The sequence below is a fragment of the Salmo salar genome, chromosome ssa18 (assembly GCF_905237065.1).
Source record: "Salmo salar chromosome ssa18, Ssal_v3.1, whole genome shotgun sequence".
NCBI lineage: Eukaryota > Metazoa > Chordata > Actinopteri > Salmoniformes > Salmonidae > Salmo > Salmo salar.
This window is the reverse complement of record NC_059459.1, coordinates 18,650,524-18,669,005: the sequence shown is the minus strand read 5'-3', so window position 1 is coordinate 18,669,005 and position 18,482 is coordinate 18,650,524.

Sequence of the window (18,482 nt, the reverse complement as noted above, 5' to 3'; positions counted from 1 at the left end):
TTGTGTGTCTGTGTACAGCTGAATATTTCCGTTCTGTGTTTCGTCTTCAGGTCAAAAGCGCTGGAACAATGCTTTATGTGGAAGGAGCTTGCCCTCGGTGTGCTCCCTGAGACTCCTGCCGCTTCGCCAGACTATACATTAAAAGCAGCAATGCTATTCCGTAGTGTCTGAATCCTAAATACTTCATGGTAAAGTCAAATACTTTGTTGCTGCTAAATTAAGTTTCAGTTACTACACAAATGTTGAGGAATTGTTTGCAGCCAATAAAATGTGTACACTATTTTGTCTCACGAGTTATTGAACATGAATGATACGTTGTAGTTAGTACTCTTTCTTACTGGTCCTCTGTGGGACTCAAACCCACAACCCTAATGTTGCAAGTGCCATGCTCAACTGTGCCACCATGCATATAACTGTCATTGTGCCTAACTTTTTGTAAATGTACACCTGTGAAATGACGCAGTATGTTTAGGATACTGGAGGTTCAAAAGACATGTTTAACCTGTCATGATGTTCTTTAGTTTATAAAATGTTTGTTTCTTAAGTTGTGTTTTAAAGAACTGAGAAGGTCATTATGCCGGTCTTTTGTCACCACTCTAAAAAGAGGTGGTTTTAATTCACCTAGGCAAGTCCACTTGTTTACAATGACAACGGATGGCGCTACGCCAATTGTGCGCTGCCCTACGGGACTCAATCACAGCTGAATGTGCTACAGCCTGGAGTCGAGCCAGGTACTGTAGTGACGCCTCTTGCACTGAGATGCAGTGCCTTTAACTGCTACGCCACTCAGGCGCAGGTTCCTGGAGTATCCTTTAGGGTTTCTTCAGATTGTAACTAGGGGGAACCCCTATGTTCAGAAAACCCCTTGTAAGTGATACTTGAAGAAAAAATGTAATCATGAGGAGAAATGCCAGCAGAGCTTCAAGTCCAATGTTTTATATCTAGGGTGTTGCTGTTCTCGATCCATAGCCAGAATGCTCACCATGCACTGCAACACAGGATTCCAGTTATATTCATCAGCGGTGTAGGGAGGTTAAAATCTGAACCCTGAACATTTTTATTATACAGATTAACAAAACAAGCACACGACAGAACTCATACCTTGGTTTTTGTGGTGACAGAACTTTTGCTAAAAGTTCTCATACCGTCTCCAAAATGTAGAGGCCTATAGGGTATTCATTGAAGAGGTAAGGGAGGATGTTAAATGTGATCTGCATAACATACCAATTGACATGCCTCATCTGTATACCTGCAGACAATTGAGCAGTTCAGTCTTCTGCACGCAATACAGCTAACATTATCTTACCTCTTGATTATCCATTGAATTGTGAATATTTTCTGTTTAAGATTGACACATAGGAAAATAAATGGTATCATACAAGGGACAAACCTCACCTTGATCTTATCATTTTTCAGTTAAGCACCTGCTCCTACTGTCCTTTCAAATCGAAATGTTTGTTGGGCAGGTAGGTTCCTGCAAGAACCCCCCACCAGCTAAGGAGGTTCCATGATGAACCCCACCTTCTATGGGGTTCTTGGAAGAACCTTTTTTGGGGGCATTTTCAGTGCCAAGAATCGTAAGTTTCTTCAAAGAACTGCGGCCCTTAGAACTCCAGATGAACCCCGCATTTTTAGTGTACTCTGACTAGGATTCAAAAGGCACTCACACATCTCTTTGTTGCAGGTGCATGGTTTTAGTTGAATGAGATGAGGAAGAACACCGTACACTGTTCATGCTAGTCTCACTGCTCTAAAGCTGTACGTATCGGCCTCGTCAGAGCTTTCAGTGTTCACAACCTGCACCTCTATGTAGACATTGCTCCAACCACATCCGTTCAATGCATTCAATGGGGTTGGAGTGTGAGAGAAAATATGTGTTACCAAAAGTAACAATGTGCGTTTCATGAGTATTCTAATAAAGTGTGTACATAACGTGTCAAACAAGACTAAAATCGCACAGAGGACATAGACCTATCAAGTAAGTTTCCGTACAAGAATAAAACATGAGTAGACTAAAGTGGCAGGATTAATTCATGTTCACATTTACAACGTAAATAGGCATTTCATCATTAAGACCTTTTGGGAATAATGAGGGTGAAAATCCCTAAACATTCTTCAAAAGACACTGATATGATCCCACCATCAATAGACACGGACATGACCCCACCATCAAAAGACAATATGGCGGTTGTTTTGCTTTTCACACAAGCCTCACAAGACTCGTCTGAAGGTAGACCAGTTTAAAAAATGAATAGACGTATACAGTTTATTAGGTACAGCCATCTAGTACTGGGTTGGACCCCCCCATTGCCTTGAGAAAAGCCTGAATTCTTCAGGGCTTGGAAACATTGCTCAATTGGTATCAAGGGACTTAACGTGTACCAGGGAAACATTATTACACCTCCGCCACCAGCCTGTACCGTTGACACCAGGCAGGATGTGGCCGTGGGCTGATGCTGCTTACACCAAATCCTGACTCTGCCATCAGTATGACGCAACAGGAACCGGGATTCATCGGGCCAGGCAATGTTTTCCACTCCTCAATTGTCCAGTTTGCATAATACCTGACATTCTCTTTCGACCTTTCATCAACGAACTGTTTTCGCCCTAAAGAACTGCCACTGACTGGATGTTTTTTGTTTGTCGAACCATTCCCGTTGCTGACAGTTGTATAAATAAATAAATAAAAATAGAGCACGCAACCATGCAATCTCCATAGACATACATTGGCAGTAGAATTGCCTTACAGAAGAGCTCAGTGACCTTCAATGTGGCACCTTCATAGGAAACCACCTTTTCAACAAGTCAGTTTGTAAAAAGTCTGCCAGGAGAACACCAACTGCCCGAATGCATAGTGCCAACTGTAAAGTTCGGTGGAGGAGAAATAATGGTCTGGTGCTGTTCATGGTTCGGGCTGAATGGAAGCACATCACCGCAGCAATGTTTCAACATCTAGTGCAAAGCCTTCCCAGAAGAGTGGAGGCTGTTATAGCAAAAGGGGACCAACGCCATGATTTTGGAATGAGATGTTTGACGGGAAGGTGTCCACATACTTTGTCATGTGGTGTGTTTAAATTTTATATCTTAACTAGTTAGCAAATTATAGGCTGAACATTTACTTACCCCCCTGAAGTTATTAATTTCCCTTCTCGGATGTCCTGTTCACCTAGGGCAATGATGTGAATCACCCAAGCATTCTAGCTAGCTAATACTGTACTAACCATGTTCATGTCTGTCAAGTTTTCTCCAAATATTGGCATGAAGTACCCTAACCATTAATAGATTATAGTCTGTCCCTAAAAGATCAGATGGCAGCAAATGTAACAAAACCAGGAGATATGAATCATCTTTCATCAAGTCACCCTACAAGTTCTAATACAACATTTACTCATGTAAAGATGAAGAGAATGTACTTTATTTTTTCAGGATGATATAATGCATGAAGCAAACAATGGAATGATTTAGTGTAATGTGAAGATGTAGACTCAGTAAAGGGATCTTTTATCCCTCTGTGGCCTGGAACAATTCTTCAGCCTCAGAGTAGCATGGTTCTGATTGTGGACTCTGTTGAACGCCTGTATATATTGGAATGACATTTGGATGTCTATGGAGGACCAAAGCTGCCATAATTAGAATTAAAATATATAAAGAGAAAGCCACACAAAGGAAATACTGACAGATATGATTCCACAGTCCAAGTCCTCCAATCAGAGTGAGAATGCTAATATTTGTAAACTCTTTCAGTTGTGTTCTGTGGGTATCACTGAGTAGGCTGATGCCCCATATCATGGACCCAAGAGCCATTAAAAAGGCCTTGCATGGGCACATGACTAAACCCCCCAACCCCCTTCTCAGCTGTCCATCTTTCTGATTTCCACCAATCAGAGTGGATGTCAGAGTGATTAGTAGAGTGCTGAGTACCAGGCAGTTAGCAAGTTTGGTAGACTGGTAGACTACTAATGACCATCACCAGCATCAGAGCTTGGAGAAGCCTAATTACTAAATGGTCACATGGAATTTGACTGCCTTATTGTCCTGTAACCGCCGGTGTGGTGGTAATACAGTCACCATAACAGTCCTACCCGTTCCTCCATTTCCCAGAAATGGACTGGTTCAGATAAATTGTTCAGCATATGACACCAACAATAAAGTAAGTAAATCAACAGTTTAATCTCTGGATTCCTTCATGTATTTATATGGAATGTGAATCAGTTCCTGTAGTACAGTAAAGACAACTGTCAGTCTTCTACATCTTAGTTCCAACGCCTTTCATCTACAATTACAGACAAAAAAAAGAAACACACATCAAGAATCAGCTGCAAAGTAGTAACATTTAGTGAATGAGTATGTATATACATACACCTTGCTGCAACAGTTGCTAGCAGTTGATAGCAGTGCCTGGAGGAGTTTATACGGAATAGGGTTCCATTTCAGATCCAACCTAGGTATTTCCCGGCTAAATATTGAAGTTCTGCTACTTGTTTAAAAAGGCCTATGCAGTCAAAATTCAGTTTCTGTCTTTTGTATAACAGCTGATGAAACTAAGACTGAAAGTGAGGGTAAATTGTATCAGTGTTGTTTCCTGACAGTTGCTAGACAATCCAATCATACATCCAGTTGAATGATCCAACCATCATATCAGAATACCTCAGTCCAGCATCTAGACACCAATATACATCTGGAACTAGAGGTGTGGCAGGTAGCCTAGCAGTTAGAGCATTGGGCCAGTAGTTCAAATCAGTGAGCTGACAAGTTGATATATCCATCTATGTGCCCTTCAGCAAGGCACAACCTTAATTTCGCCAGTGTCAAGGTTGATAATGGCTGACCTCTCAGAGGGTGTCCCATGGAGAACTGGTTATGAATAGAAACATTTCCAATTCCCACCTGCGTATTAATACCTACGTGTGTGAAGTAGGACAGAGCAACACCAACAAATATTTTTATTAAAATGTTGGTGAGTAGGTGTGAGGTATGTCACGCTTACTTCCCAGAGCAAAAGCTGTGCTGACAAGCAGAATGGTCAAATTCGCCATGGTGATTGTCTCCTGAGAGAGAGAGAGAGATTAGTTGAGCATTTTAAAATCATCTGGAATTGCTGTGGGTACCAGAGGAGAGGTTAAGTAAACCCACTGTTAGGCACAAAACCTAAGCAACTGCCAAAGCAGTATTTTCTAAACCCAGTCCTGAGGACCCCAAGAACTGAGTATTGGCAACGCGGTGCTACAAGTCATCTGCCAAAACTCAGATATAATTTCTTCAACCACATACAATAGATTAGCCTGGCACACAGGAATATGTATCCTTCCCAAATGGCTCTTCATTCCTTATGTAGTGAACTACCTTTGACGAGGGCCTACAATGCACTACATAGGGAATGGGAACAATTATAGATATTGTCAGAGACTACCCATTTACTGCAAAGGTACAGATTAGTCTATGCTCTTAAATTCAGGGGGCCGCTCCACAAAATGTCACAACTATATAGAGCACTACGTTTGACAAGGGCCACATAACATTAAGGTAGCATTTGAGATGCAGATAGTCTATTAAATAACGATGCACTCTCACCTTCTGCACTCTTCCAAGGGATTCACTGGGTGTGTCTCTCTCTGTTCGTGAGTTATGGTCTACCTCTTCCTTTAAAGGACCCGTCACAGGTATGACTAGTTGCCTCATTAACCCAACGAGAGATCCTGTTGTCGGGCCATTAGTTAGTGGTGTAAAGTACTTAAGTACTACTTTAAAGTATTTCTACTTAAGTCATTTTTGGGGGGTATTTTTGACAACTTTCACTTAACTACATTCCTAAAGAAAATAATGTACTTTTTTCTCCAAACATTTTCCCTGACACCCAAAAGTACTCGTTACATTTTGAATGATTAGCAGGACAGAAAAATGGTCCAATTCACGCACTTATCAAATTAACGTCCATGGTCATCCCTGCTGCCTCTGACCTGGCAGACTCACTAAACACAAATGCTTTGTTTGTAAATTGTGACTGCGTGTTGGAGTATGCCCCTGGCTATCCGTAATTATAATTTAAAAAACAAGAAAATGGTGCCGTCTGGTTTGCTTATTGTAATTTGAAATGATTTATACTTTTGCTTTGATACTTAAGTATATTTGATCAATTACATTTAATGTTGATACTTCAGTATATTTAAAAACAATTTTAAACCTTTACTCAAGTAATATTTTACTGGGTGACTTTCACTTTTACTTGAGTCATTTTCTATTAAGGCATCTTCATAGGCAGTAAAGAGAGTAGTAGAGGAAGATGGCTCCAGTATCGAGGGATCCTGAGAGGCTCCCTGTGAGTATGCCGTTGCCAATAGAGAGTGATAGGAATAACATGTGTTTCAGTAAGGTTGGTTTCTTAGCATTCATAGCCATGGTTATCAACTGTACCGCAGAAATGGAACATAAATCACAGAAAATTGATGTTGTGGTGGCAGCTGCAGAGAACTCCTTGGGTTACAAGATTTTACTGCAGAAGAGTTTCAAGGTGTGATGAACGACAGTGTCCCGTTCTCCCAGGCTGCCGGCCTGCTGTAGGATCAGATAGGGCCAAGTAGTGGAATAGTGGGCAGGTTTTAATGGGTCTATAGTCAGATAGGGTCATGTAGTGGAATAGTGGTGAGGTTTTAATGGGTCTAGGATCAGATAGGGTCATGTAGTGGAATAGTGGTGAGGTTTTAATGGGTCTATGTTCAGACAGGGTCAGGTAGTGGAATAGTGGTGATGTTTTAATGGGTGTATGGTTAGTTGGTAGGGCTATTTTTATTTTCAGTTTATTTTTTCTATCCATTTCCGCATTCTTTTTACCCTCCCCTTTTTTGTGTCACAAATTGTAATGAATTCACAAACCAGAACAGGACAGTCCATGCTGAAGGACTCAGCCAACGCAGTACGACTCAGCCAACGCAGTACGACTCAGCCCACAAAGTATTTATTATTAAGTTATACGTTTTAAAAACATTACCATATATTCATTACAGATTTCACAACATATTAAGTGTGTGCCCTCAGGCCTCTACTTTACAACCACATATCTATATCACAAAATCCAAGTGTACATGTGTGTATAGTGCATATGTTATCGTGTTTTTGTATGCATATGTCTATGTTTGTGTTTCTTCACAGTCTCCGCTGTTCCATAAGGTGTATTTTTATCTGTTTTTTAAATAAAATGTTACTGCTGGCATGGGTTTCTTGATGTGGAATAGATTTCCATGTCGTCATGGCTCTATGCAGTACTGTGCGCCTCCCATTGTCTGTTCTGGACATGGGATAATGTGAAGAGACTTCTTGTAGCATGTCTTGTGGGATATGTATATATATATTATGTATGGGTGTCTGAGCTCTGTGCCAGTAGTTCAAACAGACAGATCGGTGCATTCAACATGTCAATACCTCTCACAAATACAAGTAGTGATGAAGTCAATCTCTCCTCCATCTTGAGCCAGGACAGATTGACATGCATTTTATTAATGTTAGCTCTCTGTGGATATCCAAGGGCCAGCCGTGCTGCCCGGTTCTGAGCCAATTGCAATTTTCCTAAGTCCCTATTTGTGGCACCTGAGCACACGACTGAACAGTAGTCCAGGTGCGACAAAACGAAAGGCTGTCGACCTGCCTTGATAGTGCTTCAGGCTGTGTAAGGGCTATTTGACCAAGAAGGAGAGTGATGGAGTGCTGCATCAGATGACCTGGCCTCCACAATCACCCGACCTCAACCCAATTGAGATGGTTTGGGATGAGTTGGACCGCAGAGTCAAGGAAAAGCAGCCAACAAGTACTTAACATATGTGGAAACTCCTTCAAGACTGTTGGAAAAGCATTCCACGTGAAGCTGTTTGAGAGAATGCCACGAGTGTGCAAAGCGGTCAAGGGAAAGGGTGGTTACTTTGAAGAATCTCAAATATAAAATATATTTTGAATTGTTTAATACCTGATTCCATATGTGTTATTTCATAGTTTTGATGTCTTTACTATTATTCTACAATGTAGAAAATATATATATTTTTAATTATTTATTTCACCTTTATTTAACCAGGTAACAAGTTCTCATTTACAACTGCGACCAGAATTGGATGTAGTCTATCACGGTGCCATCCGTTTTGTCACCAAAGCCCCATATACTGCGACCTGTACGCTCTCGTTGGCTGGCCCTTGCTTCATACTCGTCGCCAAACCCACTGGCTCCAGGTCATCTACAAGTCTTTGCTAGGTAAAGCCCCGCCTTATCTCAGCTCACTGGTCACCATAGCAGCACCCACCTGTAGCACGCGCTCCAGCAGGTATATTTCACTGGTCACCCCCAAAGCGAATTCCTCATTTGGCCACCTTTCCTTCCAGTTCTCTGCTGCCAATGACTGGAACGAACTGCAAACATCACTGAAGCTGGAGACTCATATCTCCCTCACTAGCTTTAAGCACCAGTTGTCAGAGCAGCTCACAGATCACTGTACGTGTACATGGCCCATCTGTAAACAGCCCATCTATCTACCTCATCCCCTTACTGTATTTATTTTATTTATCTTGCTCCTTTCCATCCCAGTATCTCTACTTGCACATTCATCTTCCGCACATCTACCATTCCAGTGTTTAATTGCTATATTGTAATTACTTCGCCACCATTGCCTATTTATTGCCTTATCTCCCTTATCTTACCTCATTTGCACTCAGTGTATATAGATTTTTTTTCTACTGTATTATTGACTGTATGTTTTGTTTATTCCATGTGTAACTCTGTGTTGTTGTATGTGTCGAATTGCTATGCTTTATCTTGGCCAGGTCGCAGTTGCAAATGAGAACTTGTTCTCAACTAGCCTACCTGGTTAAATAAAGGTGAAAAAAATTAAATAATAAATCTGAACAATAGCGCACTTGGTAACGTTAGTGTGTACCGGTGCTCGACCAGTCGCGAAAGCCAACATCACCCACGACAGAGAACGGTTGATTGTCAATGGCAATGAATTCTATTATCTTGGCTTTAGTGGATTTTGGCTTTGAGTTGTCTCGCTGAAATGTTCTTATTCTTTCAAATGACTGCTCGACTTGTTGACTGCTCGATCCACACAGCAGACATTGTGGGCTAGGTTAGGAATGCTGTGTTGCAGGTGTAGCGCAAAATTTTACTTGGCGTCATTATGTCATGTACCTACATTATACAGTGGGGGGAAAAAGTATTTGATCCCCTGCTGATTTTGTACATTTGCCCACTTACAAATAAATTATCAGTCTATAATTTTAATGGTAGGTTTATTTGGACAGTGAGAGACAGAATAACAACAAAAAAATCCCGAAAAACGCATGTCAAAAATGTTATAAAATGATTAGCATTTTAATGAGGGAAATAAATATTTGACCCCTCTGCAAAACATGACTTAGTACTTGGTGGCAAAACCCTTGTTGGCAATCACAGAGGTCAGACATTTCTTGTAGTTGGCCACCAGGTTTGCACACATCTCAGGAGGGTTTTGTCCCACTCCTCTTTGCAGATCTTCTCCAAGTCATTAAGGTTTCGAGGCTGACGTTTGGCAACTCGAACCTTCAGCTCCCTCCACAGATTTTCTATGGGATTAAGGTCTGGAGACTGGCTAGGCCACTCCAGGACCTTAATGTGCTTCTTCTTGAGCCACTCCTTTGTTGCCTTGGCCGTGTGTTTTGGGTCATTGTCATGCTGGAATACCCATCCACGTCCCATTTTCAATGCTCTGGCTGAGGGAAGGAGGTTCTCACCCAAGATTTGACGGTAGATGGCCCCGTCCATCGTCCCTTTGATGCGGTGAAGTTGTCCTGTCCCCTTAGCAGAAAAACACCCCCAAAGCATAATGTTTCCACCTCCATGTTTGACGGTGGAGATGGTGTTCTTGGGGTCATAGGCAGCATTCCTCCTCCTCCAAACACGGCGAGTTGAGTTGATGCCAAAGAGCTCCATTTTGGTCTCATCTGACCACAACACTTTCCCCAGTTGTCCTCTGAGTCATTCAGATGTTCATTGTCAAACTTCAGACGGGCATGTAAATGTATTCTTGAGCAGGGGGACCTTGCGGGCGCTGCCGGATTTCAGTCCTTCACGGCGTAGTGTGTTACCAATTGTTTTCTTGGTGACAGCTGCCTTGAGATCATTGACAAGATCCTCCCGTGTAGTTCTGGACTGATTCCTCACCGTTCTTATGATCATTGCAACTCCACGAGATGAGATCTTGCATGGAGCCCCAGGCCGAGGGATATTGACAGTTCTTTTGTGTTTCTTCCATTTGCGAATAATCGCACCAAATGTTGTCACCTTCTCACCAAGCTGCTTGGCGATGGTCTTGTAACCCATTCCAGCCTTGTGTAGGTCTATAATCTTGTCCCTGACATCCTTGGAGAGTTCTTTGGTCTTGGCCATGGTGGAGAGTTTGCAATCTGATTGATTGATTGCTTCTGTGGACAGGTGTCTTTTTTACAGGTAACAAGCTGCGGTTAGGAGCACTCCCTTTAAGAGTGTGCTCCTAATCTCAGCTCGTTACCTGTATAAAAGACACCTGGGAGCCAGTCATCTTTCTGATTAGAGGTGGGCAAATACCTATTTATTTATTAAAATGGAAATGTTGGCATGTGGACTAATATGTTGTTGAATTGTGTTCTTACACTGGTACAGTCATGCCCTATGAGAGATGTATGACTGCGCATGTGCGAAAATAAATAAAGTGCATTTTCCCCCGTTCTGGTTGAAACACCAATGATGAACATGTGTGTTTATTCCTCCGTTAAGTAAACCGGTATTCCTGTCCTGAAGATGTCAGCACCAACAGGTTATGGGCCCAGGAGGGAACATGGAAGCCGATGGAATAGATTATATTTCGACGGAGATGAAAAAAAACTACGAGTTATGGGAGACAAAGTTTTTGGGGCACTTGCGTTTGCTTGGGCTAAAGGCCGCCATATTGAGCGTGGATGAAGATGAAGAAGACGGAGAGAAAAATGAAGAAGCCTACGCCGAATTGATACAGGTTTTGGATGATAAAAGTCTTTCCCTGATAATGAGAGAAGCAGCAGATGATGGGAGAAAAGCGTTGAAGATATTGAGGGAACATTATGCAGGTAAAGGGAAGCCACGTGTGATTAGCCTCTACACTGAACTAACTTCTCTTCAGAAAGCCGCTGACGAAAGTGTTACGGACTATATCATTCGTGCTGAGACGGCTATTACAGCACTGAGAAATGCTGAAGAGACTTTAAGTGATGGGCTGTTGATTGCAATGATTCTGAAAGGTTTGCCCGAATCATTTAAGCCGTTTGCCATCCACATTACGCAGAGTGACGAGCCGACAACTTTTGGCAAGTTCAAAACCAAGTTGAGGAGCTATGAAAGCACCGAGAAGTTTAGCGCCATTTCCACTGACGACAACGTGATGAAGGCAAGTAACATTAAAGTTAGCTGGCCAAGAGGGAGAGATAAAGGGACCGAGATAACCTGCTTCAACTGTGGCCAGAAAGGGCACAAGGCCCGGGAATGTACCGTTACTGGAGAGCGCAAAGAACGGAGACAGTGGTGTAGTTTTTGCAAGAGATCCACTCATACTGACGCAAATTGCAGACGAAAAAGAAGAGACAATGTGAAACAAGCAACAGATGCTGAAAGCCACACATTTGCATTCAGAATAAGTGACTGTCAGGTTAGTGGACTGAAACAGAAAGGGCTGATGGTTGATACGGGAGCAACGTCACATATAGTCACGGACATCGGGAAGTTTAAGGAGTTTGACGAGACTTTCAAACCGGAAAAACATTCCGTGGAGCTGGCTGACGGAACAAGAACGAATGGTGTCGCGGAGAGGAGAGGTGCAGCGGAGGTTTACCTGAGAGACAACACGGGTCGTCGGGTAAAAACAACGCTGACGAAGGCGCTGTACGTGCCGTCGTTTCCACAGGACATTTTCTCTGTTAAAGCAGCGACAGCCAACGGAGCTTCAGTCAACTTTCGACAGGGGTGTAACAAGCTCATCCACAAGAACGGTACCACTTTTGACATCAAGGAGTACGATAGACTTTACTATCTTAACACTGTAAGTGATGAAAATGATGATGGATGTCATGGGTGCTATGATATTCACACATGGCACAAAATTCTTGGCCACTGTAATTTTGAGGATGTGTCAAAGTTAGAAAATGTGACAGAGGGAATGAAAATCACAGGTAAGATTGACAAATCTACCCTCAACTGTGAAATCTGCACTCAGGGAAAATTTGTTCAGAGCAGAAACAGAGAGCCTGATGAAAAGGTAAAAGCGGCTCTTGAGCTTGTGCACACTGATTTGGCTGGCCCTATTGAGCCAGAGGCGAAAGATGGGTTCAGATATACTCTAGCATTTACGGATGATTATTCAGGGGCAGTTTTTGTGTATTTCCTAAAAGCAAAGAGTGATACTGTAAAAGCTACTGAGAAGTTTATTGCTGATGTGGCCCCTTATGGGAAAATAAAGTGTGTCAGGTCAGATAATGGCACAGAATTCACAGCCAAAGAGTTCCAGTCACTGCTCAGTAAGAACGCCATAAGACATGAAACTTCAGCCCCTTACTCACCCCATCAAAATGGGACCGCTGAGAGAAATTGGAGAACACTGTTCGAAATGGCAAGATGCATGCTACTTGAAAGCAACCTACCAAAGAACTTGTGGACATATGCTGTAATGACTGCTGCAGTAATTCGCAATAGGTGTTACAATAAGCGTGTAGGACAGACTCCACACTACATGTTTACTGGGAGAAAGCCTGATCTTTCAAAGATGAAAGAATTTGGATCTGTTTGCTATGCATATAGACAGAACAAGAAAAAGTTAGACTCAAGATGTGAAAAGGGTATTTTTGTCGGGTATGATAAAAATAGTCCAGCATACCTAGTCTACTACCCAGACACTGGGAAAGTTCTTAAAAACAGATTAGTCAAGTGTGTTACAAAAGGTGTAGTCGAACACCAAACTCAGACAGATTTGGAAAACAGTGATGATCTTCATGGGGAGAGATTTGAAAACCCCATGCCGAAAGGCAAGATGGCAGATCAAAACTCAGAAGAGACACAAGATGTGCAAATTGAGACTTCAGATGGTCAGAGTCCACGCTATCCAGACAGAGCGAGGAAGAAACCCCAGTACTTAAAAGACTATGAGTGTAAAGTGAAATGTGATGACCAGATACCACCTAGTGTTGACTACTGCTACAGAGTAATGTGCAATGCACCACAAACCTTCAAAGAAGCAATGATTTCACCAAAATCAGAGATTTGGGCTACTGCTATGAAGGAGGAGATGGATTCCCTTAGGGAAAATGATACATTCACATTAACCACACTGCCAGAGGGTAAAAATGCAGTGGGGGCAGGTGGGTCTATGCGGTCAAAAACAATTCAGATGAGACTGAGACATACAAGGCAAGATATGTTGCAAAGGGGTATAGTCAAGTGGCAGGAATAGACTATAAGGAGACTTTTTCTCCAACTGCAAATATGACATCAGTACGCTGTTTGATGCAGCTAGCAGCTCAGTATGACTTAGAGTTACATCAGATGGATGTCAAAACAGCATATCTACATGCTCCTATTGACTGTGAAGTGTACATGGAGCAACCAGAGGGTTTTTGAAGTCAGGTCAGATACAGGTGAGCAACTAGTCTGTAAACTGAACAAGTCATTGTACGGCCTGAAACAGTCAGGAAGGAACTGGAACAAAATGTTGCATGATCACCTTAGTGAAAATGGTTTTACACAGAACCCAGCTGATCACTGTGTTTATAACAAACAAACTGCAACAGAAAGGATCATTTTGATAATTTGGGTCGATGATCTAATTATCGCTGCTAGTGATAGTGACTCACTCACAAGTGTAAAAGAAATGTTAAGTGAAAAATTTAAGATGAAAGATCTTGGGAGGCTTGGACATTTCCTAGGCATTGATTTTACACAAAGTGAAGGGAAAATAACGATGAACCAAAAGAGCAACACTGGATAACAGCTAAACATGTGTTGAGGTACTTGAAGGGAACAATGAATCAGGAGTTGTGTTACAAAAAGGGGGTGGAAAAACTCAACCTCGTAGCATATAGTGATGCTGATTGGGCAGCAGATCAAAGTGACAGACGAAGCATAACAGGGTATTGTTTTAGTTTAACTAAATGTGGACCTGTCATTTCATGGAGGTCTAAGAAGCAGCCAACAGTAGCTTTATCTACATGTGAAGCAGAGTACATGGCACTGGCTGCTACTACACAAGAAAGTTTGTACCTTGTACAGTTATTGGGCGAGATGGATAGTGAGTGCCAATATACACCAGTAACAATCTTTGAAGATAACCAAGGTGCAATTGCTCTGTCAAAGAACCCAGTATGTCGTCAGAGATGTAAACATGTCGACATCAGATATCATTTCATTCGATCTGCACTCAGTGATGGTAAAATAAGTATTGAATATTGTCCAACGGCAGACATGGCTGCAGATGTTTTGACTAAACCTGTAACGAAGTTCAAAAATGAAAAATTCTTGGGTTACATGTTTGGAATATAAACTGACATTTGTGAGATGAATAACTGTAAGCTAAATGTGTTGATAAAGTTAGGTTGAATACGACTTGTACAGTATAAGAGCAAGTGGGGGTGTTGGCATGTGGACTAATATGTTGTTGAATTGTGTTCTTACACTGGTACAGTCATGCCCTATGAGAGATGTATGACTGCGCATGTGCGAAAATAAATAAAGTGCATTTTCCCCCGTTCTGGTTGAAACACCAATGATGAACATGTGTGTTTATTCCTCCGTTAAGTAAACCGGTATTCCTGTCCTGAAGATGTCAGCACCAACAGGAAATCAATTTATAACATTTTTGACATGCGTTTTTCTGGATATTTTTGTTGTTATTCTGTCTCTCACTGTTCAAATAAACCTACCATTAAAGTTATAGACTGATCCTTTCTTTATCAGTGGGCAAACATACAAAATCAGCAGGGGATCAAATACTTCCCCCCCCCACGTCAGCTTTGACATCATTTTTTCACATCTGCGTTAAATTAGACAACGGCCAATACCGATGTTGGAATTTTTAGCTAATATTGTCCGATTCCGATATGTTCACGGATATATCATGCATCCCTAGTAAACAGCCTGAGTCAACTATCTTAATATTTTCACCATATTTGTTGTAGCCAAAGATTATACACTGCCCAAAAAAATAAAGGGAACACTAAAATAACACATCCTAGATCTGAATTAATGAAATAATCTTATTAAATACTTTTTTCTTTACATAGTTGAATGTGCTGACAACAAAATCACACAAAAATAATCAATGGAAATCCAATTTATCAACCCATGGAGGTCTGGATTTGGAGTCACACTCAAAATTAAAGTGGAAAACCACACTACAGGCTGATCCAACTTTGATGTAATGTCCTTAACACAAGTCAAAATGAGGCTCAGTAGTGTGTGTGGCCTCCACATGCCTGTATGACCTCCCTACAATGCCTGGGCATGCTCCTGATGAGGTGGCAGATGGTCTCCTGAGGGATCTCCTCCCAGACCTGGACTAAAGCATCCGCCAACTCCTGGACAGTCTGTGGTGCAACGTGGCGTTGGTGGATGGAGTGAGACATGATGTCCCAGATGTGCTCAATTGGATTCAGGTCTGTGTAACGGGCGGGCCAGTCCATAGCATCAATGCCTTCCTCTTGCAGGAACTGCTGACACACTCCAGCCACATGAGGTCTAGCATTGTCTTGCATTAGGAGGAACCCAGGGCCAACCGCACCAGCATATGGTCTCACAAGGGGTCTGAGGATCTCATCTCGGTACCTAATGGCAGTCAGGCTACCTCTGGCAAGCACATGGAGGGCTGTGCGGCCCCCCAAAGAAATGCCACCCCACACCATGACTGACCCACCGCCAAACCGGTCATGCTGGAGGATGTTGCAGGCAGCAGAATGTTCTCCACGGCGTCTCCAGACTCTCTCACGTCTGTCACGTGCTCAGTGTGAACCTGCTTTCATCTGTGAATAGCACAGGGCGCCAGTGGCGAATTTGCCAATCTTGGTGTTCTCTGGCAAATGCCAAACGTCCTGCACGGTCTGGCAGTGCTTCTCCTGCTCCTCCTTGCACAAAGGCGGAGGTAGCGGTCCTGCTGCTGGGTTGTTGCCCTCCTATGGCCTCCTCCACGTCTCCTGATGTACTGGCCTGTCTCCTGGTAGCGCCTCCATGCTCTGGACACTACGCTGACAGACACAGCAAACCTTCTTGCCACAGCTCGCATTGATGTGCCATCCTGGATGTGCTGCACTACCTGAGCCACTTGTGTGGGTTGTAGACTCTGTCTCTGTCACGTCCTGACCAGCAGAGCGAGGTATTGTATTAGTTTTGGTCAGGACGTGGCAGGTTTTTTGTGTGTTAAGTGTTGTGTTGGTGATTAGGACTCCCAATTGAAGGCAGGTGTGTTGAGTTGCCTTTGATTGGGAGTCCTATATAGGAGTGTGTGTTTTTCTTTGGGGTTGTGGGTAGTTGTTTTTGCACTGCGTGTTGTGTGCCTGCAAAATGTTCCTGTCTTCGTGAGTATCGTTTATTGTTTTCCCTGTGGATGCTTTACTTGTGTTTATTAAAAAAACTGTGAGTATCCACCTTCCCGCTGCGCCTTGGTCCATTTCTGAAGACAGCTGTTACAGTCTCATGCTACCACTAGAGTGAAAGCACCGCCAGCATTCAAAAGTGACCAAAACATCAGCCAGGAAGCATAGGAACTGAGAAGTGGTCTGTGGTTACCACCTGCAGAACCACTCCTTTATTGGGTGTGTCTTGCTAATTGCCTATAATTTCCACCTGTTGTCTATTCCATTTGCACAACAGCATGTGAAATTTATTGTCAATCAGTGTTGCTTCCTAAGTGGACAGTTTGATTTCACAGAAGTGTGATTGACTTGGAGTTACATTGTGTTGTTTAAGTGTTCCCTTTATTTTTTTGAGCAGTATATATTATATTGCTCAGCTCAGTCGTGACTAGCAAACTATGCAGGAGTTTATCATTAATAAACAACTGCATGCTGGTGGGTGGTACCATTCAAATTAAACCCAACCCTGAAATTTAACGTAGGCTAAAAATAATGTACACATCGTTTCATAGGAAAAGACACGTCATTGGCACGAATTTGTCACTTCAAGCCCAAATATATGAGTACAACAGTGGCGTGCAACACGGTATATCGGAACACACAACTCGTCGGTCCTTGTCACTGATGGGCTATACAAGAAGAAGCGGCTCCGATGGGCATGCGATCACCAACACAGGACAATTGAGGAGTGGAAAAACATTGCCTGGTCCCTGTTGCGTCATGCTGATGTACTTCTGTTACTCTCTGTTTATTATTTATGCACTGTCACTTTACCCCTACCTGCATGTACATACTGCCTCAATTACCTCAACAAACCCGTACCCCGACACATTGACTCAGTACCACTTGTATATAGCCTTGTTGTTGTAATATTTTTCCTTTGGTTGATTTAGCAAACATTTCTTACCTTTATTTAACTAAGCAAGTCAGTTAAGAACAAATTCTTACTTACAATGACAGCCTACCCCAGCCAAACCCAGATGACGTTGGGCCAATTGTGCAGCACCCTATGGGACTCTCAATCACAGCCAGATGAGATACAGCCTGGATTTGAACCAGGGAGACCTCTGGCATTGAGATGCAGTGCCTTAGATCGCTGCACCACTCAGGAACCCTTTTGTTTTTGTTGGTTAAGGGCTGAAAAGTAAGCATTTCACGGTAAGGTCTATGTTACAAATAACATTTTATTTTAGATGGGTGTACCTTATAAACTGGACACTGAGTGCATATTTACAGTTTGTGTGTGACATGGGGGTTGGATACATGTTTATTTCAAAATTACAAAGGAAAACTTTTATAAACAATGGCAACACTGCCATGTTGCACTGAACCTTGCTGTTGGAAAACCTAATATTGTGTGCAACTTTTGGCTGTCACAGATGCACCTCCCCAAAAGCCAATATATTTTTTTGTGTATGGCCACATGGTGGTACTATTGAACAATATACATGTTCATACAAGTTGATCCCAGTAGTAACCGTAACCTCATAAAGTGTAGGCCTATTGGTTAGGTTAAAATACATATATCTTAACTTGCATTAACTCAATATTTCTAACAAATGGTATTGCTACACAATCAGTTGGAAAGTTATTTAAAAATGTACTTCATCTTCAAATATAGGTAATATGAATACACCTCTAAGTAGCAAATTTTGGCAGTGTCAAAACCGTGATGTAGCCTACCATGGGTAAATTGTGATTGACTGAATGATCTAAAAATAATATTGAGTCGTTATTGATGATGCAAGTTGATGTGTAGATCAATCAGTCGGAAGTCGCTTGCACTGTGGGCAGCAATGTCGAACAAGCCCAAATATTTTGTATTGATGAAATATACTGACGTAGAA